Source organism: Mercenaria mercenaria, chromosome 9 (genome assembly GCF_021730395.1).
Source record: "Mercenaria mercenaria strain notata chromosome 9, MADL_Memer_1, whole genome shotgun sequence".
Lineage (NCBI taxonomy): Eukaryota > Metazoa > Mollusca > Bivalvia > Venerida > Veneridae > Mercenaria > Mercenaria mercenaria.
Genome location: NC_069369.1, coordinates 58,977,497 through 59,005,297, shown reverse-complemented (window position 1 = coordinate 59,005,297; position 27,801 = coordinate 58,977,497). Strand labels below are relative to the sequence as shown.

The 27,801-nt window shown below is 36.8% G+C and overlaps 1 long non-coding RNA gene across 2 annotated transcripts in view; it reads left to right on the top strand.

Annotated features, from left to right (window-relative positions):
* The first annotated feature begins 1,172 nt into the window (after nt 1-1,172).
* LOC123552435 (uncharacterized) overlaps nt 1,173-27,801 on the top strand; it is a 47,394-nt gene continuing 20,765 nt past the window's right edge. For both annotated transcript variants that reach the window (XR_008372441.1, XR_008372440.1), the window contains exons 1-3: nt 1,173-1,261; nt 10,870-10,968; nt 25,323-25,496. This is a non-coding gene — a long non-coding RNA (uncharacterized LOC123552435). The remainder of the gene's footprint in view (nt 1,262-10,869; nt 10,969-25,322; nt 25,497-27,801) is intronic.

The window sequence follows — 27,801 nt, the reverse complement described above, 5'->3', positions numbered from 1 at the left end:
GAAATTTCTGAGATGCTCTTGAGTGTCTCCCACCTAACCAAGAGGCCAGTACTGGTTCCTCCAAGAAGGACGTCTTCACGTGTATCGGTGCTACACGTTAAAGAATCTGCCGGACAGACCTTTGTCTCATTCTGCCCCTCTGGTAAGATCGCTCTGTGTTTGTACTAGTAGAAGATGAATTCGGCACCCTGTGTGGCTGTCTTTGTGCTATATAAAGCGCCCCTGAACGTGTTTATCATGAAAATGAAGCTATATAAATCTGGTATAATAAAATATTATAATATATGTAACCCGTCTGTTTCTTTCGTTACACCTATCTTTTTTTATCGTTATACATGTATATCTTTTGATCGGCCGTATCCCGTCAGTGTACCAGTATTAACCTGTTCTCCACAAGTAACTGTCAACTTTTCTACATGAGTCATACGTAAAGAACGAACGGTTTCAGAAACAATGGTCTTCTATCAAATCATCACAGTGTACAAACGCCTCACCCGGTGCCACGAATCGAACTGAAGACCCAGCTAATAAAATGGACCGTGGTGTCGCGAGTTCCATTATGTTGATAAAAGACATTATGTCTGGAACCATACGTCTTCCACACCTGTTCCTTCATTATGACTAATTTGGTTAATAATTCATGTCCCGTTTGTTTATTAATCATAATATTTTGTTCCATCATTATATCTGCCGCATGATCATTTCACCCATATGTATATGAAAGCGTTCTTTTGACGAGCAGGAAAGTTCGGTTTGTTGCTGCTCTTCGCGGCTGCAGTAATGTCCTGCCAAAACCCGCAGTCTAAAAATGATCAGTACTGACTGGGTGAAGTCCGTACATATAAGACTTTAAAATCCAGTTGTAAGCTATGTCGCGCTTCTTAACACTAGCTGAAAATTTTTGTTCCATTTTCTTGAAGACAGAGAGCCAAATTTTTTAGCCACGGAATTCCATATCTACTCATTCAAAACTAGTCATAGCAAAAATCTGAGTTGTGGTGCAGAAAAAAATGAACAGTGTTCAAGAAAAAAAATCGTATTCCACATGACATACATCACTGCATAACACCGCACGTTCGGTCGGATTGTTATCTAGTGTAGCAGGTAACGGCTAGTGAAAGTGTGTAGTTTATTCTAAAGCTAACCAGAGAATCACGTGACATATGTTGGGCGTGAACTCGTGTTCATTCAGCAGTCAGTAAAGCACGAAGAAGGACGCAAAGCGGAAGCAGCGAGGAAGGGCACAAAGCGGGGAAGAAAGGTAAATATATTAAAAACAGAAATGTTTAATTACAGTTTCGCTTGTTTGACTTTTATTTGATATTCAGATTGTTTTTTTTTTTTTTTTTTTTTTTTTTTTTTTTTTTTTGTTTTTTTTTTAAATATGCATCACTTTTCTATATTTACTTGAGAGTGATTTCATAGATTTGGCGGGAGGAATTTTTTTCTGATGATGTGTTAGGCTTGAACCAGTTTCCTGTAAAGTCCATGGTTATTTGCTAGGTTTGAGTCGGGCAGTAGAAACCAATAAAAGACATTGCCAGAATTGAGGATAATGTTTGGTCTATTGTAACAGTTTTGATTGGGACATACAGTGTTCATGAATGATGTTGAGTATGAACACACATTCTCTGAAGTTTTTTTGCGTCATGAAAAAGTATCCTCTAAAGCCCATTTTCTTGAAGGAATACTAACATAGTGTTAGGTCTGAACCAGGATATGCCATTACCCTCAAAAGTCATTACGTTAATTAAGGAACCATCTGTTAGGTTGTGAATCCTGTAATATTCTCTGCAATTGAACGCTTTTCCTGATAATATAATGTCGGGTGTTTAAGGTATTTCTGCACGTTTGAAAAACTGGAAGTGATGGTGTGACGTCACTTATCCGGAAAACGTAGACTAATGCCTGGATTCGGCGTACGGAAACAAAAATCAGTTTATGAATTAAGGGCCACCTGTGAATAAATGTATTAAAATGGCACTGTTGCTATCTTTCTAAAGTTACAATATGATATTAAAACATCTTACACGTTAAATAATTCAAAATAATGTCTTAAAATTAGCTTGAAATAGGCGGTTCACTTTAATCGTAGCCAAATATCTCAAAAATAAGCCACGGACCTATACATTTTATTTCATCATATTATAGGCCATATGTCTATTTATGACTGTGAGAAGTTTCATTAAAATCTACATTGTAGAAATATTTCTGTTCGCGAAAATGTTTTGAAAATTGCATTTTTCCCATAGACTCCCATTGTGAAAACTTGCGTGAGGTTGAAATTTTTCAAATCAGTCTAGCAAAAAATCAAGCACACAACCCTATCTTTTTTATTTGCTGAATTTTCTTAGAACATTTGAAAAATCAGAATTTAATCAGATTGTACATTGTAGAAAAAATTTCGATCCTAAAGTGCAGTTTAAACCTGTTTTCTGCTGGTCACATCCATTGATTTTGAACTTAAATGTCTGTATATAGTGATTACCAAATGATACCTCCTTTCATTGTTTTTTGTCAAGTCCTCTGATTGCCGTAAGGTCAACATGCTTCAAAAAATGTCTGTTAGGTATATGTGCATCTGCCCAATTTTTGTTTGGCTGATAGCTTTGACATGCATGAGCAATCGTTTTTAGCTCGACTATTCGAAGGATAAGTAGAGCTATCCTACTCGCCACGGCGTCGCCACACCTTGGTTAAGTTTTTCATACCAGTCCACATTTTGACAAAGTCTTTTGAGATAAAGCTTTGAAACTTTCAACACTTGTTTACCATCACCATGTCCAGTTATAGACAAGAGTTCATAACTCCATCAAGGATTTTGACTGAATTATGGCCCCTTTTGACTTAGAAATCATGGTTAAGTTTTTTGTACTAGTTCATATTTTGACAAAGTCTTTTGAGATAAAGCTTTGAAACTTTCAACTCTTGTTTACCATCACCATGTCCAGTTATAGGCAAGAGTACATAACTCCATCAAAGATTTTAGCTGAATAGGGTATGGCCCTTTTTGGACTTAGAAATCTTGGTTAAGTTTTTCGTACCATTACATTTTGTGTAAAGTGATTTACTTATGGCTTTGAAACTTTTATCACTTGTTCAGCATAATAATCTCTATGTGTAGGCAAGAGTACATAACTCTGTCATCTGTTTTGGCTGAATTATGGCCCTTTTTGGACTTGGAAATTGGTTTTGTTTTCGTACAAGTCCATGTTTTGTCGAAACTATTTGACATATGACTTTTAAACTTTGAACACTTGTTTATCATCATGATTTCCATCTGCAGGCAAGAGTACATAACTCTGTCAGCTATTTTGGCTGAATTATGGCCCTTTTTTGACTTTGAAATTGGTTCAGTTCTTCGTACAAGTCATTCAAAACTATTTGAACTGTGGTTTTGAAACTTTATACACTTGTTTATCAACATGATTTCCATCTGTAGGTAAGGTAAGAGTACATAACTGTCAACTATTTTGGCTGAATTATGGCCCTTTTTATACGCCCGTTTGAAAAACGGGATGTATTATGGGAACGCCCCTAGCTGGCGGATGGGCTGGCGGGTGGCATCCACAGACTTTGTCCAGAGCATATCTTCCTTATGCATGGAGGGATTTTGATGAAACTTGGCAAAGTTGTTCACCATTATGAGACGGAGTGTCATGCACAAAAACCAGGTCCCTAGGTCCAGGGCTCCGGAAATTTTGAGAACTCAATCGGTCCGAAACGAAAATCCTGACATCGGCGCTACCCCACCCACCGCATTACCAATATACCATATTTGTAAAACGTGATAATAAGCATGTCATGCATTAAAACTGAGTTACCGGTCAACGCGAGTTACTGTACAATGAAGACAGTTATTCAGTGTTATGTGTGATCGTTACTTTGTTTAAATTTCGATGTTTTTCCGAGAAAATACTTGCAAGGATAAAATTACCGAGGCATACACCGTGTATCTAACTAGTCTAAAAGCCAACGCACGTGACTTCGGTACCGTATACACGGCAGATAATTTGTGATGTTTCCTCATTCTTTGACGGAATTTTATAAAATACAATGCGTCAAATTGAATTACACGACACATATTCTCTGCTATACATCCTCAGTATTTTAAGAATACTCTGCCGCGGACTGAATGTGTACGTTATGTGAACGCTGAGATCGAATTTCCCGCATGTGTAGTACCATTTTGTCACGCGGGTTGGCCACAGATATTTCATTTCACTGGCGTTGTACTTCAATAAGCAACTACATTTTATTAAGTTATATGTTCACTTCTTATGTAAACAAAATTTCGTTTTGAAACGTTTTTTAAAAGACCGATTTGATAAACAGCGCCACTCCGGTTTTCTTTATCATTCGTGTTTGTCAGTCCATTTTTTTTCTTTCTTTGTTTTTGTACAGTCGGGTTGCAAGGACGATTTTCTGCACTTGTTTCAACTGGAGCCCCAACAAATGTATCATGTAATTTTTACAAACAAGTAATTATAAAAATTATATCGGTTTCCCGTGTGATGTCTCATTAAATGCAGTGACCATTTGTTTTTTACCCGTGATCAAACATAGCCTTTTGAAATAAACCATCCGTCGGATTCTAAATAAAAGAAGTGGATCCCCATCAAAAGGATTTGGATCCAGTCAGAAACATTTGGAAACCAGTCGAAAATGTTTAATTCATTGCAGTCGGCTGTCTGCAAACATAAAAGGATGTGCCGCGCGAGCACTGATTGTGTCACGTGCTAATTACGGACCGATTATCAAGGTGACAATCAGACCGTTTGACACATTTATTGATTATCTGAGGGTGCGACCAACAATTTCCTGCTTGGCAGGTGATCGTGTATTGAGATTTCAGACCGAAATTTATACTTTTCTCCATTTTTATGGGACCGATTTTTTTCGTTTTTTCACTTCACGAATCGGTCTGACAAGTCAAAAATCGGTCCAAAACCGACAAACCGGCAAATTTCCAAAGCCCTGCCTAGGTCTAAGGTCAAGGTCACACTTAGAGATCAAAGGTCAAATTCAAGAATGACTTTTTCCGGAGAATATCTTCTTCATGCATGGAGGGATTTTGATGTAACTTGGCACAACATGAGATGGAGTGTCATGCGCAATAACCAGTCCCCTAGGTCTAAGTTCAAGGTCACACTTAGAGATCAAAGGTCAAATTCAAGAATGACTTTGTCCGGAGCATATCTTCTTCATGCATGGAGGGATTTTGAGGTAACTTGGCACAATTGTTCACCATCATGAGACGGAGTGTCATGCGCAAGAACCAGGACCCTAAGTCTAAGGTCAAGGCCACACTTAGAGGTCAAAGGATACAAGAATGAAAACTTTGTCTGGAGCATTTCTTCCTCATGCGTGGAGTGATTTTGATATAACATGGCACAAATGTTCACCACCACAAGACGGAGTGTCTTGTGCAAGAACCAGGTCCCTCGATCTAAGGTCAAGGTCACACTTACAGGCCAAAGGTCAGATACAAGAATGACTTTGTCCGAAGCATTTCTTCTTCATGCATGGAGTGATTTTGATGTAACTTGGCACAATTGTACACCATCATGAGATGAAGGGTCATGCACAGGTCCCTTCTTACTTCCCTTTGTTGTTACTATAAATAGCTTATATTGTTACTTTTTCATTACAAGTCATAGGGAAAAATCGAGACCACTTTTCTGTAGTACAACATGCATGTTACATGCAATTTTTAGGTGTCTGTTGACCTATCTCTACCTGGTAAGGATTTTTGTGTGGACTTACAATTTTTTTTTAGGACTTTTTATACGCCCGTTTGAAAAACGGGACGTATTATGGGAACGCCCCTGGCGGGCGGGCGGGATGGCGGGCGGGCGGGCGGCGTCCACAGACTTTGTCCGGAGCATATCTTCTACATGCATGAAGGGATTTTGATGAAACTTGGCACAGTTGTTCACCATCATGAGACGGAGTGTCATGCGCAAAAACCAGGTCCCTAGGTCTAAGGTCAAGGTCACACTTAGAGGTCAAAGGTCAAATTCAAGAATGACTTTGTCCGGAGCATATCTTCTTCATGCATGGAGGGATTTTGATGAAAGTTGGCACAATTGTTCATCATCATGAGACGGAGTGTCATGCGCAAGAACCAGGTCCCTAGCTCTAAGGTCAAGGTCACACTTAGAGGTCAAAGGATACAAGAAAGAAAACTTTGTCCGGAGCATATCTTCTTTATGCATGGAGGGATTTTGATATAACTTGGCACAAATGTTCATCACCATGAGGCGGAGTGTCATGCGCAAGAACCAGGTCCCTAGGTCTAAGGTCAAGGTCACACTTAGAGGTCAAAGGATACAAGAATGAAAACCTTGTCCGGAGCATTTCTTCTTCATGCATAGAGGGATTTTGATATAACTTTGCACAAATGTTCACCCCCACAAGGCGGAGTGTCATGCGCAAGAACCAGGTCCCTAGGTCTAAGGTCAAGGTCACACTTAGAGGCCAAAGGTCAGATACAAGAATGACTTTGTCCGAAGCATTTCTTCTTCATGCATGGAGGGATTTTGATGTAACTTGGCACAATTATACACCATCATAAGAGGAAGTGTCATGCGCAATTCCCTTCTTTAGAATTACTTCCCTTTGTTGTTACTATAAATAGCTTATATTGTAACTTTTTCATTACTAGTCGTAGGGAAAAATCGAGACCACTTTTCTGTAGTACAACATGCATGCTACATCCAATTATGAGGTGTATTTTGACTAATCTCTACCTGGTAAAGATTTTTGTGTGGACTTACAATTTTTTTTGGGATTTTTTTTTTTTTTTTTTTTTTTTTTTTAAGATTATCTTCCCTTAGTTGTTACTATAAATAACTTATATTGTAACTTTTTTATAATTGACCGTAGGGAAAAAACAAGACCACTTTTCTGTGGTACAACATGGATGTTACTTTCAAATTTTAGGTGTATTTTAAGGTATCTCTACCTGGTAAGGAGTTTTTTTGTGGACTTAGAAAAACAAATGACTTACAATGATTACTAAACAACCACAAAATTAAAATTCCATTTGCAAATACAGGTGCTAGAGTAAAGAAATTTGCTGTGACGGGCGTATATTGTGACATTCTGGCACTCTTGTTTTTTTTTTTTTCAAGATTAACTTCCCTTAGTTGTTAATATAAATAACTTATATTGTAACTTTTTTATAATTGACCGTAGGGAAAAAACCAAGACCACTTTTCTGTGGTACAACATAGATGTTACTTTCAAATTTTAGGTGTATTTTAAGGTATCTCTACCTGGTAAAGAGTTTTTATGTGGATTTAGAAAAACAAAAGAATTACAATAATTACTAAACAACCACAAAATTAAAATTCCATTTGCAAATACAGGTGCTAGTGTAAAGAAATTTGCTGTGACGGGCGTATATTGTGACATTCTGGCACTCTTGTTGTACTTGGAAATCAGTTAAATTTTTCATACAAGTCTGACATATGGCTTTGAAACTTCACACACTTACTCACTGTGATAAACTGACCTAAATTGCACAGGTTCTATAACCTGTTTTGCTTTTTTACAAAATTATGCCCCTTTTGACAGAAATATGTCCCTTTTTAACTTGGAACTTTTTTTACTGGCAAAGCTCTAATTCAGAGTCAAGCACTGAGAAAAGTCGAGCGCGCTGTCTTATGGACAGCTCTTGTTTTCAAAATTATGCCCCTTTTTCGACTTAGCAGTTTTTGGTTAAGTTTGTATTTCAGTATCCACTTATAGGAAAGGATTGAAACTTCACGCCCTTGTTCACTTTATGAGCTTATAAGCACTGTGAAGGTTCCATAACACTTTTTCCCATTTTTACAAAATTATGCCCCTTTTTCGACTTTTGTATACATTCAATTGACAAGGCTGTTGAATAGTCGAGCGGTGCGGTCCTCCGACAGCTCTTGTTCAAACTTATGCCCCTTTTTCGACTTAGCAGTTTTTGATAAAGTTTTTGTTTGTTAGGTTGTATCTCAGTATCCACTTATGGGAATGGATTAAAACTTCACACACTTGTTCACTATCATGATATGACATGCAGTGCAAAGGTTCAATAACTCTGCTTTGCATTTTTACAAAATTATGCCCCTTTTTTCAACTTTTTTTTTTTGGTTAAAGTTTTAGATGTAAGATGGTTTCTTAGTACCCCCCAAAAGGCGATGGATTATAACTTTACACACTTGTCTACTGTCATGAGCTGATAAGCACTGTGCAGGTTCCATAACCCTGTTTTGCATTTTTAACAACAATATGCCCCTTTTTAGCTCGACTTTTCGAAGAATAGGGGAGCTATCCTACTCGCCCCGGCGTCGGCGTGAGCGTCACACAAATGTTGAAGTTTGCGTACCACCCCAAATATTTTCAAAGTCCATTGAGATATTGCTTTGATATTTTGCGTACTTGTTTACCATCATAACCCCAGTCTGTAAAAAGGAGGAGGCAACTTTATCAAGCATTTTGACTGAATTATGGCCCCTTTTCTACTTAGAATATGCTTATTGTGATGTTAAAGTTTGCGTAACACCCCAAATATTTTCAAAGTCCATTGAGATATTGCTTTCATATCTTGCATACTTGTTTACCATCATGACCCCAGTCTGTAAAAAGGAGGCGGCAACTCTATCAAGCATTTTGACTGAATTATGGCCCCTTTTTGAGTTAGAATATGCTTATTGTAATGTTAAAGTTTTACTCATAGCTTATGTTATACTATCAAGCACTGAGAATAGTCGAGCACGCTGTCCACTGACAGCTCTTGTTTAATCCCCTGCCATGAGTGGTGGGGGGTTATAGGAATGGTCTCCGTCTGTCCTCCTGTCCTTCCATGATATTGTGTCCGCTCTGTATCTCCTAAACCACTTGAAGGATTTTCATGAAACTTGAGTCAAATGATAACCTCATCAAGACAATGTGCAGAACCCATGAGTCAGCCATGTTGGTTCAAGGTCAAGGTCACAACTCAAGGTCAAATGTTTGAGCCTTCCATTCCGTGTCTGCTCTGTATCTCCTAAACCCCTTGATAGATTTTCATGAAACTAAGTGGGTTAGATAATCACCTCATCAAGACAATGTGCAAAATTCATAGGTCAGCCATGTCAGTTCAAGGTCAAGGTCACAGCTCAAGGTCAAAGGTTTACCCTTTAACTATCCATACCAGTGGCGGGGGATTTTGCTGTCTTTCAGACTGTCTTGTTGACTTTTGTATTCATTCAAGGCTGTTGAATAGTGGAGCATTGCTGGCCTCCAACAGCTCTTGTTAATGAATGTTGTCCTCTTTTACTTTGAATTAAGGTTTATTTTGATGCATTTTCACTATATCATACTTATTACTAAAAGGATTTGATTCAAACTTGAAGTAGTTGTTCCACATCATCACCCACACCATATGACACAAGGTTCATAACTCTTGCACCAATATTTTATGAATTACACCTCCTCTTTGCTTAGAATTATACTTATTTAGTGTTTTGATAAATTTTATCTTTATCTCTCTTATTATATTTTTGACACAGACTCAAGCTATTGTGCAATATCTTCATTTAAAGTTAGAGTCATTAAACACTTCGGCGACAGCTGCAGTTTCCTCGGTGTGCCCAGTTTTACTATCCAGCATCAAAATAGTTGAGCGTGCTGTCTCCTGTGACAGCTCTTGTTTTAAATGGGCCTGGCTATGACTGTTACAGCTCTCAGAAAATTGCTAATTTTATATAGAACATATCGCAAGTTTATTTACTACTGTATACCCAGGGGTTCCATTTGACCCGGGACCCCGGGTCCGGACCCGGGAGATTTTCAAAAGACGCTCAAAGGACCCGGCAGAATACTTGCCTGTGCGTCCTTCGGGACCCGGGGGCATTTTCCTTTGATAATCCTTTCTCTTATCATTAATTTCCTTCAGTAAAACTTTCCACGATAGACACGTGTATTCAAAATAAACACTCGCGGTCATGCTCTCCTGCCTTTGATCTCTGCTAAATCCCGCCCTTTCTCCTGTAGACATGCCTCGCTGATTTTTTATCAGCAAGTTACGTCACGGCGAGTGCACATAGGTAAGAAGAAATCAATGAAGTGTTGAATTTAATTGATAAAGCGAATCCTGTGTACTGTCAAAAAAGGCGCCAATTATTAAATTATCGTAAGCAGCTGATTACCGAGATGTGAAAAGTGCCCTGCAAGATTTTTTCATGCCAACTTTAAATTAGACCATTGTTTAGTGATCATATCGTAATTTCTACAAGAAACTTCACAAATTTTGATGAATTTCGAAAGCAAAACTAAGTTTAGAATGTCCGTTCACGGGTCTGATTACACCCGATGTCATATGCATATTTCCAAAATTCCTAAAAAAAAACCTGACTCAGTGCAGTTTTTTATGATAAGCAGCATCATTATTGAGGAACTATCGCTGATTTAGCTTAGTTTGCCAAATAAACTGAGCAAAAACTACTTTCCGATGACATTCTGAAAGTGTAACAGTATTCGGATAGTACATTTTGGATACATTTTTCTAGAGTGTTATAGCACTGTTCTGTTATTAAAAATGAAATGAAATATTGAAGAAAAACCTAATTAGAATAACATGAATTTTGATAAATATTAGTTTACAATATGAGATTATATGACCTGAGACTGACATTTTTATTATGCTGTAACAGGATCTTGGGTTTATTGTTTTCTTAGGTAAAGATCTACGTATTACTGAATAAAAAATATAGTAAATTATATTGACGTATTGGGACAGGACTCCTGTATTTTGGAAAAGGACCCTTCAAAATTTGGGCCCAAGGGTCCTGGGACTCTTGGGTTTTCGGGTCTAGTGGAACCCCTGTGTATACCTTTATTCTACAGCTAACCAATGCAAATCATGTGACGTTTGTTGAGAGTGCATGTTCATTCAGCAGACAGTTGGTAAAGGACAAAAAAGCAGACACAAAGCAAGGAAGGAAGGTAAATGAATTTAAAAAAGAATGTTTAATTAGAGTTTTGCTTTTTTAGACTTGTATTTGTTGTTCAGATTGTTTTTTTCTAGATTTTCTTCAGAGTGATTTGGCGATAAGTAATTTTTTTCTGATAAAGCAGTGGTCATATTGTGTTAGGCTTGAATCAGTTTTCTGTAAAATCCATGGTTATTTGCTAGGTCTTATATCTGTCTAATTTCATGTGCATGAGCAGTATTTTTGTGCCCCCCCATGAGTGGTGGGGGCATATAGATTTGGTCTTGTCCGTGCGTCCGTCCGTCCGTCCACAGTTCGTGACACGCCTAGCTCAAAAAGTATTTGATATAAATTCATGAAACCTTGCATGAGTCTTTATCATGATATGAACTTGGGCACCTCCTATTTTTCGTCTGGCTCCGCCCCCTATTTTTAGAGTTATGGCCCCTGAAATAGTCAAAAATGCACATTATCACCTGGTGACGTGCCTAGCTCAAAAACTATTTGATATAGATTCATGAAACCTTGCGTGTGTATTAATCATGATATGAACTTGCGCACCTCCTATTTTTCATTTTGGTCCGCCCCCTATTTTCAGAGTTATGGCCCCTGAAATAGTCAAAAATGCACATTTTCACCTTGTGACACACCTAGCTCAAAAAGTATTTCATATAAATTGATGAAACCTTGCATGAGTCTTTATCATGATATGAACTTGTGCACCTCCTATTTTTCATCTGGCTCCGCCCACTATTTTTAGAGTTATGGCCCCTGAAATAGTCAAAAATGCATATTTTCACCTTGTGACACGCCTAGCTCAAAAAGTATTTGATATAGATTCATGAAACCTTGCGTGTATATTAATCATGATATGAACTTGCGCACCTCCTATTTTTCATTTGGGTCCGCCCCCTATTTTCAGAGTTATGGCCCCTGAAATAGTCAAAAATGCACATTTTCACCTTGTGACGCGCCTAGCTCAAAAAGTATTTGATATAGATTCATGAAACCTTGCATGTGTATTAATCATGATAACAACTTGTGCACCTCCTATTTCTCTTTGGGTCTGCCTCCTATTTTTTGAGTTATGGCCCCTGAAATAGTCAAAATTGCACATTTTCACCTTGTGACACCCCTAGCTAAAAAAGTGTTTCATATAAATTGATGAAACCTTGCATGAGTCTATATCAAGATATGAACTTGCGTACCTCCTATTTTTCGTCTGGCTATGCCCCCTATTTTTAGAGTTATGGCCATGAAATAGTCAAAAATGCACATTTTCACCTTGTGATGCGCCTAGCTCAAAAAGTATTTAATATAAATGGTTGAAAACTTGCTTAAGTCTTTATCATGATATAAACTTGCACACCTCTAATTTTTTGGCTGGTTCCACCCCTATTTTTAAAGTTATGGCCCCTGAAATAGTAAAAAAATGCACTTTTTCACCTAATTATGTGCCTAGCTCAAAAAGTATTAGATGTAAATTCAGGAAACCTTGCAGGAGTCTTTATCATGATGTGGCCTTGCACTCTTGGCATTCTTCTTGAGAATCTTACTCTTATTACCGAGTTATGGCCCTTGAAATAGCCAGAATAGTGGATTTTTTGTTTGTGATGCTCATAGCTCAAAAAGTATAGGGCCTAGAATAATGAACCCTTTTCATAAAATGTTTGTTGAGGCTATACCCCATTAAGACTGCAAATATTTGAATTATTGCCCCTTATTTATGACTAATGTACCAGTGGGGGGCACACCCTGTGTCCTACAGACACATTCTAGTTTTTTTATTATTTGACAGATTTATTTGCCTATAGAGCACAAGCTGCAGGCTCCTAATTGAAAGGTTATGGTCACAGTTAGGGTATCAAAGGGAATACAGCATGTCCAAACTGCAACATTAACATGCATGGATCAGTCTTCATATTTCTTGAAGGTCAAGGTCACATTTAGGGGTTAAAGTTCAAGTAAGGTCTTGTCAGGGCCATAACTGTTTGCCAAAGTGAAACAGTCTTTAGATGGAAGTTTCTATCTCAAAGGTCAAGGTTTCATTAATAAAGAGGTCAAAAGTCATGTTAGATCTTTTCCGAGCTGTAAATTTGACATACAAGGAGCAGTTTTTTTTTCTTAATTGGTGTAATATTTTTGTCTCAACAAATAAATATTGTGCCCTTTTGGCTTGAAAATTCTAGTTTCATCCTAGATACCAGTACTTATATCGAATAATTGTATGAATTCAATAAGAATTCGTAAAAAAATGTAAGAGAAGATAAACTTGTAAATAATCAATTCAGGGTTATGGTTCTTGCATATTGCGTTTCTTCTCGTTGCCATCTGTCAATATATTCAGTGTAACTGAGTTATGTTTAGTATATTAGAATTGTCATCACACAAAGGGGAGATGAAACTGTACATATCCTAAAATTCAGTTGATGGTTCAAGGTCTTTGCACCATGGACCATCATTCCATTTGTCACTTATAAAAGGGGAAATAATTGATTTGTATGGTTTTGCTGTTTTAATATTTCAGTGTGTAAGTAGTAGTTTATGTAGGCTATATATTTTGAAGATTGTCAAGAAATTTAATAGATGAAACAGTTCGGATGTGGTAACCATTAAAAAGGCCATAACTCAGTTATTTTTACATAGCACATGTATAGGCTGATTATATGCTCAAGTTTTTTGGTAAGTTTTTATTTGTTTGGGTCAGGTCATTTGAAAATATGAAATGGGTTATCTGGAAAGCAAATTGCAAAATTTTAATTTGCCAGAGAAATGAACCAGTATCCTCACAATAAATTAATTGGGGAAACATATCAGTGCTTTAAACCAGTGTACTCTCAATAGTCGTTGTCTTGATTTAGCAATAGATCTGAACCAATGTACTCTGAAATATTAATTTTGGAAAAATGCGTGAATGTTGTGAACAAATATCTTAACAGATTTTGACATTATTTTGATTTGCACTAGATCTGAATTAGCATCCTCCAAAACTTAATTGGGAAAACCACATCAGGTCTAAACCAGTATTCTCTCAATATTGAACTTGGTTTACAATAGATTTGAACCAGTATCCTTTAAAAGTTAATTGAGAAAACCATGTCAGGCCTCAACCACTATTCTGTCAGTCAACTTTGTTTACAATAGATGTGAACCTCCAGTATCCTTTAAAAGTTAATTGGGGAAAACCATGTTAGGTCATCAAAAATGTCCTCTCAATATTCAAGTTGGTTTACACTATATTTGAACAAGTATTCTCTAAAAGTTAATTGGAAAAACATATCAGGTCTAAACCAGTATCTTCTCAATAGTCAACTTGGTTTACAGTACCAGTATCCCCTAAAAGTTAATTGGGAAAACCATGTCAGGTCTCAACCACTATCCTCTCATTAGACAACTTGGTTTACAGGAGATGTGAATCAGTATCCTTTAAACATTAATAGGGAAAACCATGTCAGGTCTTAACCAATGTCCTCTCAATCAAGTTGGTTTACACTATATTTGCTAAGTTAATCGGGAAAAGTGTTAGATTTTGCAAACTGGTTACACTTTATAGCACATTTAAGCCTAATTAAATTGCTCTTGTTCTGTTCAGCTTAAATAGAAATAATATTTTGTAAAAAATTCAACAATTTGGTAAAATTGGAGGCAGGCTTTTTGCATAATATACATCTGCTGTAACATTATCTTTTTATGGTTCCACAATTTTCTAAGTTCATTATACTACAGTTTTGACCTGGGACTTTATGTTCTTCCTTCCCTTTGCATCCTTCCCTTGCACTGTTCTCCTGCATTGTTTAGCATCCCAGCATGCACCTTGCACTATGCTCGCCACTTCCTCATAAAGTTCCAAGTCAAATTTATTGTACCATCAGATTTCGACTATTTTCATGTTCTCATATAATCACAATGTTAGTTTCTCCAAAACATCTAGGTAATTTAAATGAAATGTTCAGCATGATGTTATGTTATGGAAAACAGTCAGTCTGAGGTCAGTACATCAAATGTCAAGGTCAAGGTCACCAGTATAACACATTTAAAGGACTGTAATATTTATTTAGTGTCTTAGCTATATTTGAACTTTTAAACTGTTCAATAGATTCCAATGAAACTTTTATCGAAAGTTAAGCATAATGAGAAGGTATGTTGAGAGTCAGTTCTGTCTCGCAAAGATTAGGTCACAGACAATGGCACTTTTCCTCCAGACTGTTCATTCAGAAATAACTTAAGTTTTCAAGGGCTTTTAATGAATCATTATCACATGGTCCAAATCCTGGTTACCAAGTTTGGGGTGCTAGTAAGGTAGTAATGTGGGCTGACATTAAGCATGGTCAGTCTGGGTTGTAGTTCAAATTGATATTTATTCACCAAACTTGTTTAGCCCTAGCTTGGGATTGTATTGAGGCAGTTTGGGTCACTGCGTACAGTTTTCTGCGAATTGTGGTAATTGAATTTGATTAAAACAGTAGGGCTAGGTTAACTGCATCAAATGGGGTTTCAGGTCAATAATTTAATTGTCACCAAACATGGTATGTAGCAAGTTTGAAATTATGAATTAGATATTGCAATGAAACTTGATAGAAAGCTTTTGATGAGAATAGGCTTAAGAGTTGGGGTCTACAGGCAAAATGAGGTCAAGGTCACCATTACTAAAACAGCATATTGTCACCAAAATTAGTGTATAGCAAGTTTATGTTTATACAGATTGTATAAAAGGCTACTGGTCACTGAAAGTAAAAAACAGTTTCTGGTCAATAATTACCCAAAATAAACTGGCAAAGAGGTACTGGTTTAAAAGGTTTATGAATAAACCAAAGTGTCAGAATAATTTATTTTTGGCTCCAAGTTACAAGAATATCATTTAAAAGGACCTGGATTCTTCAAATAACATGAAAGAGCTCTAGTGATATTAGCCCTTAGCCTGCTAAATTTCTAAAATGGACTGGTCCATCATTCAATTTGGGCAGTACCACTTATTGTTCAAAGGGGTGTTCACTGAAAATTTACTGACTGAATAGCGAACAGTGTAGACCATGATCAGACTGCACGGATGTGCAGGCTGATCTTGGTCTGCACTGGTCGCAAAGGCAGAATCAATTGCCGCCAGCAGGCTAAAGTTTAAAATATTAAATACTTTTTGTCAAATTTCTTTACATAAATTACATCAGTAGAGGGGGAAGCGCTTCTGGTTCAGGTTTAAATTGCATTTAGGGACAATGTCATTCATTTCTGAGGCATTTGTAATCTTTCAACTGCTTTTATAGCTGGTATGGGGAAATTGTAAAGAAACATGTGTATGTTTATCAGTATTAGTTGATTAACCCTTACCATGCTAAATTTCTAAAATGAACTTGTCCATCTTCCAATTTGGACAGTACCATTAACTGTTAAAAGGGGTGCTTACCAAAAAGTTACTGACTGAATAGCGAACAGTGCAGAGCATGATCAGACTGCACGGATGTGCAGGCTGATCATGATCTACACTGGTCGCAAAGGCAGAATTAATCGTGTCCAGCATGGTAAGGGTTAACTAGAAAATCAATGCACTTTTGACCAAAATGCCACCAATCTTTCAAAAACCCTGAAAAAAAGTCATTGACAAGGGAAATAGATGGAATGGCTGCTTGTTCATGTATCTGCATTTAAAGACACCATTTTCTAGGTCAAGATATGAACTGTATTACAGGTCATTTTCAGCTGATAAACATAATTTTAAAAAGTCACATTTCTTCTGAGTTAAGTCAAACATTCTTATGGTGTTGATCATCTTTCAAAAATACTTGCAACTGGTTATAATAGCTTGCTGTTTGGAATATCACAGGACTGGGTTAAGAAATATTGGCTCCTGACTAATATTGAACTACTGTATTTCCGGATTTAGAGATGGTCTCACAGTTTACCATTGGCCTACCAACCCTACTTACCACAGATTTCTTAAACTTTTATGCAAAGGGGATAATAAGGGGAAAAGGCATATTTTTGTTAATGCTTATTTAAGAACTTACTTTATTTTGAATGGTATTTATTTCACAGACATTGCATGATTCTTAAATTTGTAGGTCATGAAGACTTTTCTTTAGAACTACTTTTTGATAATTTAACAGATAAATAAAATAAATTGATACAATTATACATTTCTTTCAGTAGTTTTATTTTTATGAAATTAAAAGCATTTAATTATAGAAATTCAAAGCATATATTTGTAAGACAGATTCCTGTCAGCAACAACTGAAGGATTTTTAATATGGAAAAGTTTTGATAGAGCATTTCTGTCTTTACAGTGGAAGTGTTTGTTTAAAAATCTATGAAAAATTAAAATCTTAACATCTTTTGAAAACTTAAAATGCATTGAGCAAAATTATAGCCGAGTCCAGCACTGACATAAGCAAAGCAAATGTTCAGGTCTTCACTTCCCTAAAATGTTACATCTTAGTCTGCTAACTTCGGCAGTATTCATTAATGTGGTTTAATTTGTACTATGAAATGGAGACCAGCATTTCACTAATTTGTGCTTGTAAATTTAGAGCTAAAAATAATAGTATGACTTTTAATAAAATTCTAGGATTGGCTTTGCTCATATATTTTTGTCATAATGATATAATAATAAGTCCTCTCAATTCAAGGTCAAGGTCACTACAGGTGGTATGGTGAGATCAAAGGCTACATAGGCACCATTTTAATATGTGTGCTGTTTTTTTAGCTCACCTGTCACAAAGTGACAAGGTGAGCTTTTGTGATCGGGCGGTGTCCGTCGTCCGTAGTCTGTGCGTGCGTGCGTGCGTGCGTCCGTAAACTTATGCTTGTGACCACTCTAGAGGTCACATTTTTCAAGGGATCTTTATGAAAGTTGGTCTGAATGTTCATCTTGATGATATCTAGGTCAAGTTCGAAACTGGGTCACGTGCCATCAAAAACTAGGTCAGTAGGTCTAAAAATAGGAAAACCTTGTGACCTCTCTAGAGGCCATATATTTCACAAGATCTTCATGAAAATTGGTCAGAACGTTCACCTTGATGATATCTAAGTCAAGTTCGAAACTGGATCACGTGCCATCAAAAACTAGGTCAGTAGGTCAAATAATAGAAAAACCTTGTGACCTCTCTAAAGGCCATATTTTTCATGGGATCTGTATGAAAGTTGGTCTGAATGTTCATCTTGATGATATCTAGGTCATGTTCAAAACTGGGTCACGTGCGGTCAAAAACTAGGTCAGTAGGTCTAAAAATAGAAAAACCTTGTGACCTCTCTAGAGGCCATATATTTCATGGGATCTGTATGAAAGTTGGTCTGAATGTTTATCTTGATGATATCTAGGTCAGGTTCGAAACTGGGTCACATGCTGTCAAAAACTAGGTCAGTAGGTCAAATAATAGAAAAACCTTGTGACCTCTCTAAAGGCCATATTTTTCAAGGGATCTGTATGAAAATTGGTCTGAATGTTCATCTTGATGATATCTAGGTCAGGTTCGAAACAGGGTCATGTGCAGACAAAAACTAGGTCAGTAGGTCTAAAAATAGAAAAACCTTGTGACCTCTCAGGAGGCCTGACTTGTGAATGGATCTCCATAAAAATTGGTCATATTTGAATCTGAATGTTCAACTTGATGATATCTAGGTCAGTTTCGAAACTGGGTCACGTGCGGTCAAAAACTAGGCAAGTAGGTAAAAAAATAGAAAAATCTTGTGACCTCTCTAGAGGCCATATTTTTCATGAGATCTTCATGAAAATTAGTGAGAGTGTTCACCTTGATGATATCTAGGTAAAGTTCAAAACAGGGTCACGTACCTTCGCAAACTAGGTCAATAGGTCAAATAATAGAAAAACCTTGTGACCTCTCTAGAGACTATAGTTTTCAATGGATCTTCATGAAACTTGGTCAGAATTTTTATCTTGATAATATCTAGGTCAAGTTCAAAACTGGGTCACATGAGCTCAAAAACTAGGTCACTATGTCAAATAATAGAAAAAACGACGTCATACCCAAAACTGGGTCATGTGGGAAGAGGTGAGCGATTCAGGACCATCATGGTCCTCTTGTTTCTTTTTACCTATTAGAAATTTTTTCAAGAAGTTGGCACACAGTTTACTAAAGTAAAATGACCTGCAAGACACATCTTTCAGTCCTGTTGGTTCAGTATCAACGTCATATAGTGAAATCAAAGGTCAAATAGGCAGGTTTTCATGTGCATTAGATATCTTTATATAGCTTAGCAAGATTGTTTGCATTCAGCACCTGTCAAGGTTGTACATTTTGGGGTCAAATTTATACATTGAAAGGTTGAGGTAAAGGTCAAATAGGCAGTATTTCAGGTCTAATTTGTAGTTTTATGGAAGTATGATTTTCAAATAACCTGGGAGACAAGCATTTTTCATAATAAGTTACAGAATTTACTCTTCAAATTTAATGAAAGTGTATGTGGTGAAAAATCACAGAAAAGGATTGAATTTAGCTTAAACATTATAGTTTGTCTTGATATGAGATGATATTATGATATGAGAATAACCATTTTAGTGCAGATTTAAAATACTTTACAACATAAAGAAAATACATGAGAGGTCAATTTTGTATCAAACTGTGACAGTTTATTAGTCTTTAAAATGAATATGCTGAAAAATTGGGGGGAAAAATGTATAAGAACATCCTGTGGAAGCCTACTAGCATACTTGGTATGAATGAGGTAAGTTTTGAGAGGTAATGATATGTGCTATACCTCTCATGCCCCCTTAGCATAAGCTTAAGCACTGGTTACTGTAAGTAGTTTTTCATGAGTGAAATAACTATTGATCACATGAATTATTGATTCTATAGCTACTATTTTGAACAAGCTCTGTATTTAAAGACTGAAAGATAAGATCAATTTCCTTTATTCTACTCTGTTGCTTTTCTATCAATGCAGCTTGTTCGCTGTGTATGTACATGTATCTGCATTTAGCTAACTTTCCCATCTAACTTCTTTTCCTATCCTATTTCACTATGATATCCACCTAACTCTAGCCAGCTATCCCATGGTGCTGCCTCCATGATGCTACTAGGGTATATTTCTTCAAGCTAACTATTATTATATCCACATAACTCTAGCTAGCTATCCCATGGTGTCCCTCCATGATGCTGCTAGGGTATATATTTCTTCCTGCTTACTATCATATCCACATAACTCTAGCTAGCTATCCCATGGTGTCCCTCCATGATGCTGCTAGGGTATATATTTCTTCCTGCTTACTATCATATCCACATAACTCTAGCTAGCTATCCCATGGCGTCTCTCCATGATGCTGCTAGGGTATATATTTCTTCCTGCTATCCACCTAACTCTAGCTAGCTATCCACTGGCGTCCCTCCATGATGCTGCTAGGGTATATATTTCTTCCTGCTTACTATCACATCCACATAACTCTAGCTAGCTATCCCATGGTGTCTCTCCATGATGCTGCTAGGGTATATATTTCTTCCTGCTATCCACCTAACTCTAGCTAGCTATCCACTGGCGTCCCTCCATGATGCTGCTAGGGTATATATTTCTTCCTGCTTACTATCACATCCACATAACTCTAGCTAGCTATCCCATGGTGTCTCTCCATGATGCTGCTAGGGTATATATTTCTTCCTGCTATCCACCTAACTCTAGCTAGCTATCCACTGGCGTCCCTCCATGATGCTGCTAGGGTATATATTTCTTCCTGCTTACTATCATATCCACATAACTCTAGCTAGCTATCCCATGGTGTCTCTCCATGATGCTGCTAGGGTATATATTTCTTCCTGCTATCCACCTAACTCTAGCTAGCTGTCCCATGGCGTCCCTCCATGATGCTGCTAGGGTATATATTTCTTCCTGCTTACTATCATATCCACATAACTCTAGCTAGCTATCCCATGGCGTCCCTCCATGATGCTGCTAGGGTATATATATCTTCCTGCTTACTATCATATCCACCTAACTCTAGCTAGCTATCCCATGGTGTCTCTCCATGATGCTGCTAGGGTATATATTTCTTCCTGCTATCCACCTAACTCTAGCTAGCTATCCCATGGCGTCCCTCCATGATGCTGCTAGGGTATATATTTCTTCCTGCTTACTATCATATCCACATAACTGTAGCTAGCTATCCCATGGTGTCCCTCCATGATGCTGCTAGGGTAAATGATTTCTTCCTGCTTACTATCATATCCACCTAACTCTAGCTAGCTATCCCATGGCGTCCCTCCATGATGCTACTAGGGTATATATTTCTTCCTTATAACTGCCATTAGGACCAATATTATATCCATATAGCTCTCACATGTGCTGTCAGGTTGTATATTTCATCCATCAAGCTAGCCGAAGCTGCTACCGAGAGAGATGCTGCATACTGCCAGCCAGCCCATGTTTCTTCTAGGGAGCATTTAACATTCTTTGCTTCTTATAGCCTACCCTATATATATATTCCTATAAGCTCATCTATCCTATAGGGTCTTATTGGCAGTATATTTTCATTATGGTCTATACATTACATCTAACTAGCTCTCCTGTGTGCTAGCTACCGGGTTGTATATTTCATCAATCAAACTAGCCAAAGCTGCTACATTGTATGATTGTATACAGCCAGCTAGCTTTCTTTCCTTCTTACAGGCTGTATAACTACCAGTCATCTACCTGTTGCTCTTCTTGACCAAAGTCTTTCAGTCTTTCAGTATTTAGCAACTTCTGATTGCAAAACTGTTTAAACTAGAAGATTATAAGTTAATCATTATGGAAATATTGGACCTATCAAGTTAATATTAAAGTAACACTTACAGTTTAAGCCGAATATAGAAAGTAATTCAAAACAATTAAGCTTGTATGATTTTTCCATGTTTGATAGAATCTTTTTTTTAGTAATTAATGTAAGAAAGCAAAACTTGAAGCTTCTAAAATCTGCATCATAATGGTTCTTTTCTAAATATGGTACGAGAGCATTATTTTCAGTTATTTAGCATTATTTTCAGTTATTTAATATTGAAACCTTACAAATGACTATATAGGGTTATAAAAATAGATGATAACATCAAGTCCCATAACTCTGACATTTATTTTAGCCAAATTATGCCTCCCCCTCCCCCCTTGGACTAAGTAAATCCTGTTTAAAGTTTTGCATTCAACTCTATAGGTATTTTGCAAATTTGGGTAATATTCCTGAATCAAATAGTAGAGCATTACATCTCTTGTTCTTTGATTTCAACCATACTGGATATTTCTAGGTCATTTCTGATTTTGCTAGTCAGGACCAGTCTTCTAGAGTAATGGCCCTTGAATAAATCAAAATTGCAAAATTTAAATCTATAAAGAAGAGTATTATAGAAAATATAAATTAATTTGAAGGGTACCCATATATATTGTGACTCTTTGTATCTCCAGCATTTTTTGATAAGGTTCACTTAAGTGAAGTGTTGGTTGCTGTTTCTTAGTATTTGTACTATTCTCAGTGGCTGATGTTTAAAAGCAAGCAAGGCATGAATTTCAGTTGATTCATTTTGGTTACTGGTGCATTTGATTTAAACTGACTAGGTTACAAGGTTACTAGGCCAAGAAAAAAAAAATAATAAAATAGAAAGTTGCTGTATCAAGGCATTAATGGGTAATAGGTCAAATGTCTTTTGTGACATTATGCAATATTAAAGTCATATTTCTGGCAAACACAATTAAATATACCATTATAAAACTTTGGCATTTTGTGTTAAAAAGTTTCCTTTATGAATTAAATTTACTGAAATGAATTATGTTTTTAAGTTCATTGGCATTTGCAATGTCTGTTTAAGGAATGATTTTGTAAGGTAAAATGGCAAGGTCTAAAGTTGATATAATATGGAAAATTAAGTGGCAAGGTGAATGAGATGAATGGATGCAAGAGTTGATCTTAACTTTCTTCAACATTTATTTCTATGGGCAACTTTTTGTAAAGCTAATCAAAGTTTTAACATATTTGTAATTAGATAATAGAAGATTTGTAATTAGATAATAGAAGGTATTTTGTTCAAGCTCAGTAGTAGACAAAATTGTTCAAAAACTCACCAAGGTTACATATTACATATCCTAGAATGTTAGTGATAAGAATTTTGGTAATATCATTTTTGTAAAACAGAGTTATGGCCCTTGAACAATCTTGTAGAACATAATACATAGTACAAATTGTTGCAAGACAATCATTGGCAAGATTGATCCAAGAACTCGTGAGTCATTGGCTCTTGAGTAATGTCTTAATAGTGTAATTTCATATTGTTTCCTGTCCAATTAATAGGAAACTAAATCAAATTGATTTTTTTTTTAAAGTAGCAGATACAGAGTACAATGTATTTACTATTTACATGTACTTTGTCACCAGCCATAAACTAGGCCAATAGGTCACATCGTAAAAAAAAACATGTTAGCACCATAGAGGAGACATCTTCTACCTATCTCGCAGAAAGCCTCTCAGAAATGAAGTCAATATACAAACTTGGTTATTTAGGGCAGAAAAAGAAAACAACTTAAAAACGCATAGTAGAGATATTTTCTACCGGTCTAAAGGTCAAAGTAGAAACTTGGTCATTTTTGGAATTGAATTTAATTTATGTACAACTTGATTATGGTATCTTGTGTTTAAAGTCACTAGGTATTATGTAAAGTGGTAGGTTCAGTTGGAAACTAAACCATTTGAGGTAAAAAAAAAGATCACAAAAAAACCTTGGTAACACTCTAGATATATTACCCTTCAGATGTGAAGCATGGTCAGGCAATCTAGCACTATTGTGAACCACTTAGTTTTAGTAAATTAATCGGAAGTTTTAAGCAATTTTTGTCTAATTTTTGATTTTAATAATTTTAAACTTGATGTTGCATTTAATTAAAGTTAGGGTAAGGACTTGTTTTTACTTTTTTTTAAAGAAGGTAGGAGTGAGCTTTTTTTCCTTTTGTTTTATTTTTCTGCCAATATTCCAGACCGCTGAGGAGGAGATGCTGCTTCAAAAGATTGGCAGAGTTGCATTTTGTTACAGCTGCCAAGGCCTGACAGATCCCTTTACTATTGATCAAGACATGCTATCGACTGCCGTCGAGGATAATCTGGTGTCTATATATCCGTAAGATGCAGACGTTGGGAGTAACTAGTTCTACAATATTGTGCAGTGTTTAGATGAAGGTTGTTCCTCTGTGTTTTGAGAGATTGGAATCAGGGATTGTGAGGATTTTCACTTTTTTCAGGTACACAGCCTGCCAATGACAACTGACTGTATGTCCCGTCCATACATACAGTCGGCAGGATTTTCTTTTAGTGTCAAGACCTGCCTAGGACAACTTTTGAGGTCGGCAGGATTTCTTCTTTTCCAGGTCCAAGGTCTGCCTAAGACAGCTGAACATACAGAGGTGGCAGAATATTTCTTTCAGGTTTCAAGGCCTTGCAGATCCCTTAACTGTTGATCAAGACTGCTATTGTGACTATCGAGGACCCGGTGCCTATATGTCCGCAAGATATAAACGTGTGGGGGTGACTAATCTGCATTTCTATGCCGGCGGGTTGCTAGATGACAGTTGTTCCTTTGTTGAGTGAGACGGAAATCAGGGATTGCAAGGATTTCTTATTTATTTCAGGTCCATACCTTGCCTATGTCTTCTAATGCATGTTTTACTTGGACGGAACATACATTGGGCAGGTTTTGTATTTCTTTCAGGTTCAAGGCTTGCCAGGACCAGACAGGATTTTCTCTCTTTCAGATTTCTATGAATGTTTGCTTCCTCTACCAGGGCAGGCCAGTGTGTCAGAATTATTTTCATGTAGCTCATGTAACGTTTTAGTGCCACACAAATCCCGTCAGTGAAAAGCTAGCTCATCACCAAAGGTGATTTAATGTGCTTATATACTGTCATTTTACTCCAATGACAACTGACAGGTTTACAAATTTGTATATTAATGCAATTACTTCCCTTTATGCATTCAGTAATCGTTACACTCACTTCTGCAATATTGAATTCTTTCCTTATTTAAGCAAACTTAAACTTTCTTAACATAAAATAATTTTGCATTTTTATGCCCCTGGCATGTACTGATGCGGGAAGCATATAGTGATTGTCCTGTCCGTCCATCCGTCCTTCCTTCCGTTCATTTGTTCATCTGTCCGTCTGTACAAGGTTAACCAAATGAGACCATTTCGTCTAGCATCAATACCCCTTACTAGAATGACTTGATACTAATGCAGATGTAACCTGTGACCATTCCTCATCTTCAGACATCACCTGACCTCAGTTTGACCTTGACCTTGAACTTGACCTCGTTTTGGACTTAGGTTGCTTTGTATCGACAAGGATGCCACCGGGGGCATCAAGCATTTATTGAATGCAGCTTCTTGTTTTTTCCTGTTTTGGCTTATTTAATTTCAGAGAGCAGAGACTTTCATTATTTCCATGCATGTAAATTGAAATGATGATGGTCCTTGTGTAGAGATCCAGACACTTTGTTCCCAAGGTGCTGTGAAATGGTGTGAAGTGTCGTGCATGTTTTCTGCCTTCACTCTACTAGACCACTAATGCATGGATCTTCAGTATCTTCAGTTAGTAAGTATATCTTCTTTAAATTAGCTGAATTCAATAAATTTCTAAAACGGGCAACACCATATTTAGCTCGACTATTCGAAGAATAGGGGACTTTGAATAGGGGAGCTATCCTACTCGCCTCGGCGTTGGCGTGAGTGTCACACAAATGTTAAAGTTTGCATACCACCCCAAATATTTTCAAAGTCCATTGAGATATTGCTTTGATATTTTGCATACTTGTTTACCATCATAACCCCAGTCTGTAAAAGGGAGAAGGCAACTCTTATCAAGCATTTTGACTGAATTATGGCCCCTTTTCAACTTAGAATATGCTTATTGTAATGTTAAAGTTTGCGTACCACCCCAAATATTTTCAAAGTCCATTGAGATATTGCTTTCATATTTTGCATACTTGTTTACCATCATGACTCCAGTCTGTAAAAAGGAGGAGGCAACTCTATCAAGCATTTTGACTGAATTATGGCCCCTTTTCGACTTTGAATATGCTTATTGTAATTGTTTAAAGTTTTACTCATAGCACTGAGAATAGTCGAGCACGCTGTCCACTGACAGCTCTTGTTAGCTCATCTGTCCTGAGCTTTTTTGATCATCTGTCGTGCGTACGTTGTCCGTTCACAATTTCTTGTGAACACGATAGAGACCACAGTTTGCAATCAGTTTTAATCAAACTTGCACACAACTTGTATTGGCATAATATCTCAGTTCCTTTCGAAAACTGGCCAGATCCCATCATGGGTTACAGAGTTATGGCCCCTTGAAGGGCCAGAATTTGCCATTTTTGGCTTGTGAACACGATAGAGACCATATTTTGCAATCAACTTTAATAAAACTTGCACACAACTTGTACTGGCAAAATAACTTGGTTCCTTTCAAAAACTGGCCAGATTCCATCATGGGTTCAATAGTTATGGCCCCTTTAAGGGCCAAAATTTTCTATTTTTGCCTTGTGAACACGATAGATACATTTTGCAATCAACTTGAATCAAACTTGCACAAAACTTGTATTGGCATAATATCTCGGTTCCTTTCGAAAACTGGCCAGATCCCATCATGGATTTTAGAGTTAGGCCCCTTGAAGGGCCAAAATTTGCTATTTTTAGCTCGACTATTCGAAGAATAAGTAGAGCTATCCTACTCACCACGGCGTCAGCATCGGCGTGACACACCCTGGTTAAGTTTTTCATACCAGTCCACATTTTGACAAAGTCTTTTGAGATAAAGCTTTGAAACTTTCAACACTTGTTTACCATCACCATGTCCAGTTCTAGGCAAGAATACATAACTCTGTCAAGCATTTTGACTGAATTATGGCCCCTTTTGACATAGAAATCTTGGTTAAGTTTTTCGTACCAGTTCATATTTTGGCAAAGTCTTTTGAGATAAAGCTTTGAAACTTTCAACACTTGTTTACCATCACCATGTCCAGTTGTAGGCAAGAGTACATAACTCCATCAAGCATTTTGGCTGAATTATGGCCCCTTCTGACTTAGAAATCTTGGTTAAGTTTTTCGTACCAGTTTATATTTTGTGTAGTGTTTGACATATGGCTTTGAAACTTTTATATCTTGTTCAGTATTATAGTCTCTATCAATAGGCAAGAGTACATAACTCTGTCATCTTTTTTGGCTGAATTATGACCCTTCTTGAACTTGGAAATTGGTTCTGTTTTCATATATGTCCATGTTTTGTCAAGATTATTTGACATATGGCTTTTAAACTTTAAACACTTACTTATCATTATGATTTCCATCTGTAGGCAAGAGTACATAACTCTTGACAACTATTTTGGCAGAATTATGGCCCTTTTTGGACTTTGAAATTTTTGTCAAAATATTTGAACTGTGGCTTTGAAACTGTTAACACTAGTATATCAACATGATTTCCATCTGTAGGCAAGTGTACATAACTCTGTCAACTATTTTGACTGAATTATGACCCTTTTTGGACTTGGAAATTAGTTAAACTTTTCATACAAGTCCATGGTTTGCCTAACATATAACTTAATAACATATTTGCCATCATGGTCACACATTGCCACTTAGTGCAAGACTAATCGAAATCCACAAATACAGGAACAGTTTTTGTTTAATCCATTTTTTTCTTTTGTCTGAAAATCTATGGAAATATTTTGACCCCATTCTTCAATCAATTCTTCGAATAGTCTAGCGCGCTGTCATGCGACAGCTCTTGTTTTGCTTGTGAACACGATAAACAACATTTTGCAATCAACTTTAATCAAACTTGCACACTACTTGTATTGGCATATTTTGATTCTTTTTGAAAACTGGCCAGATCCCATCATGGG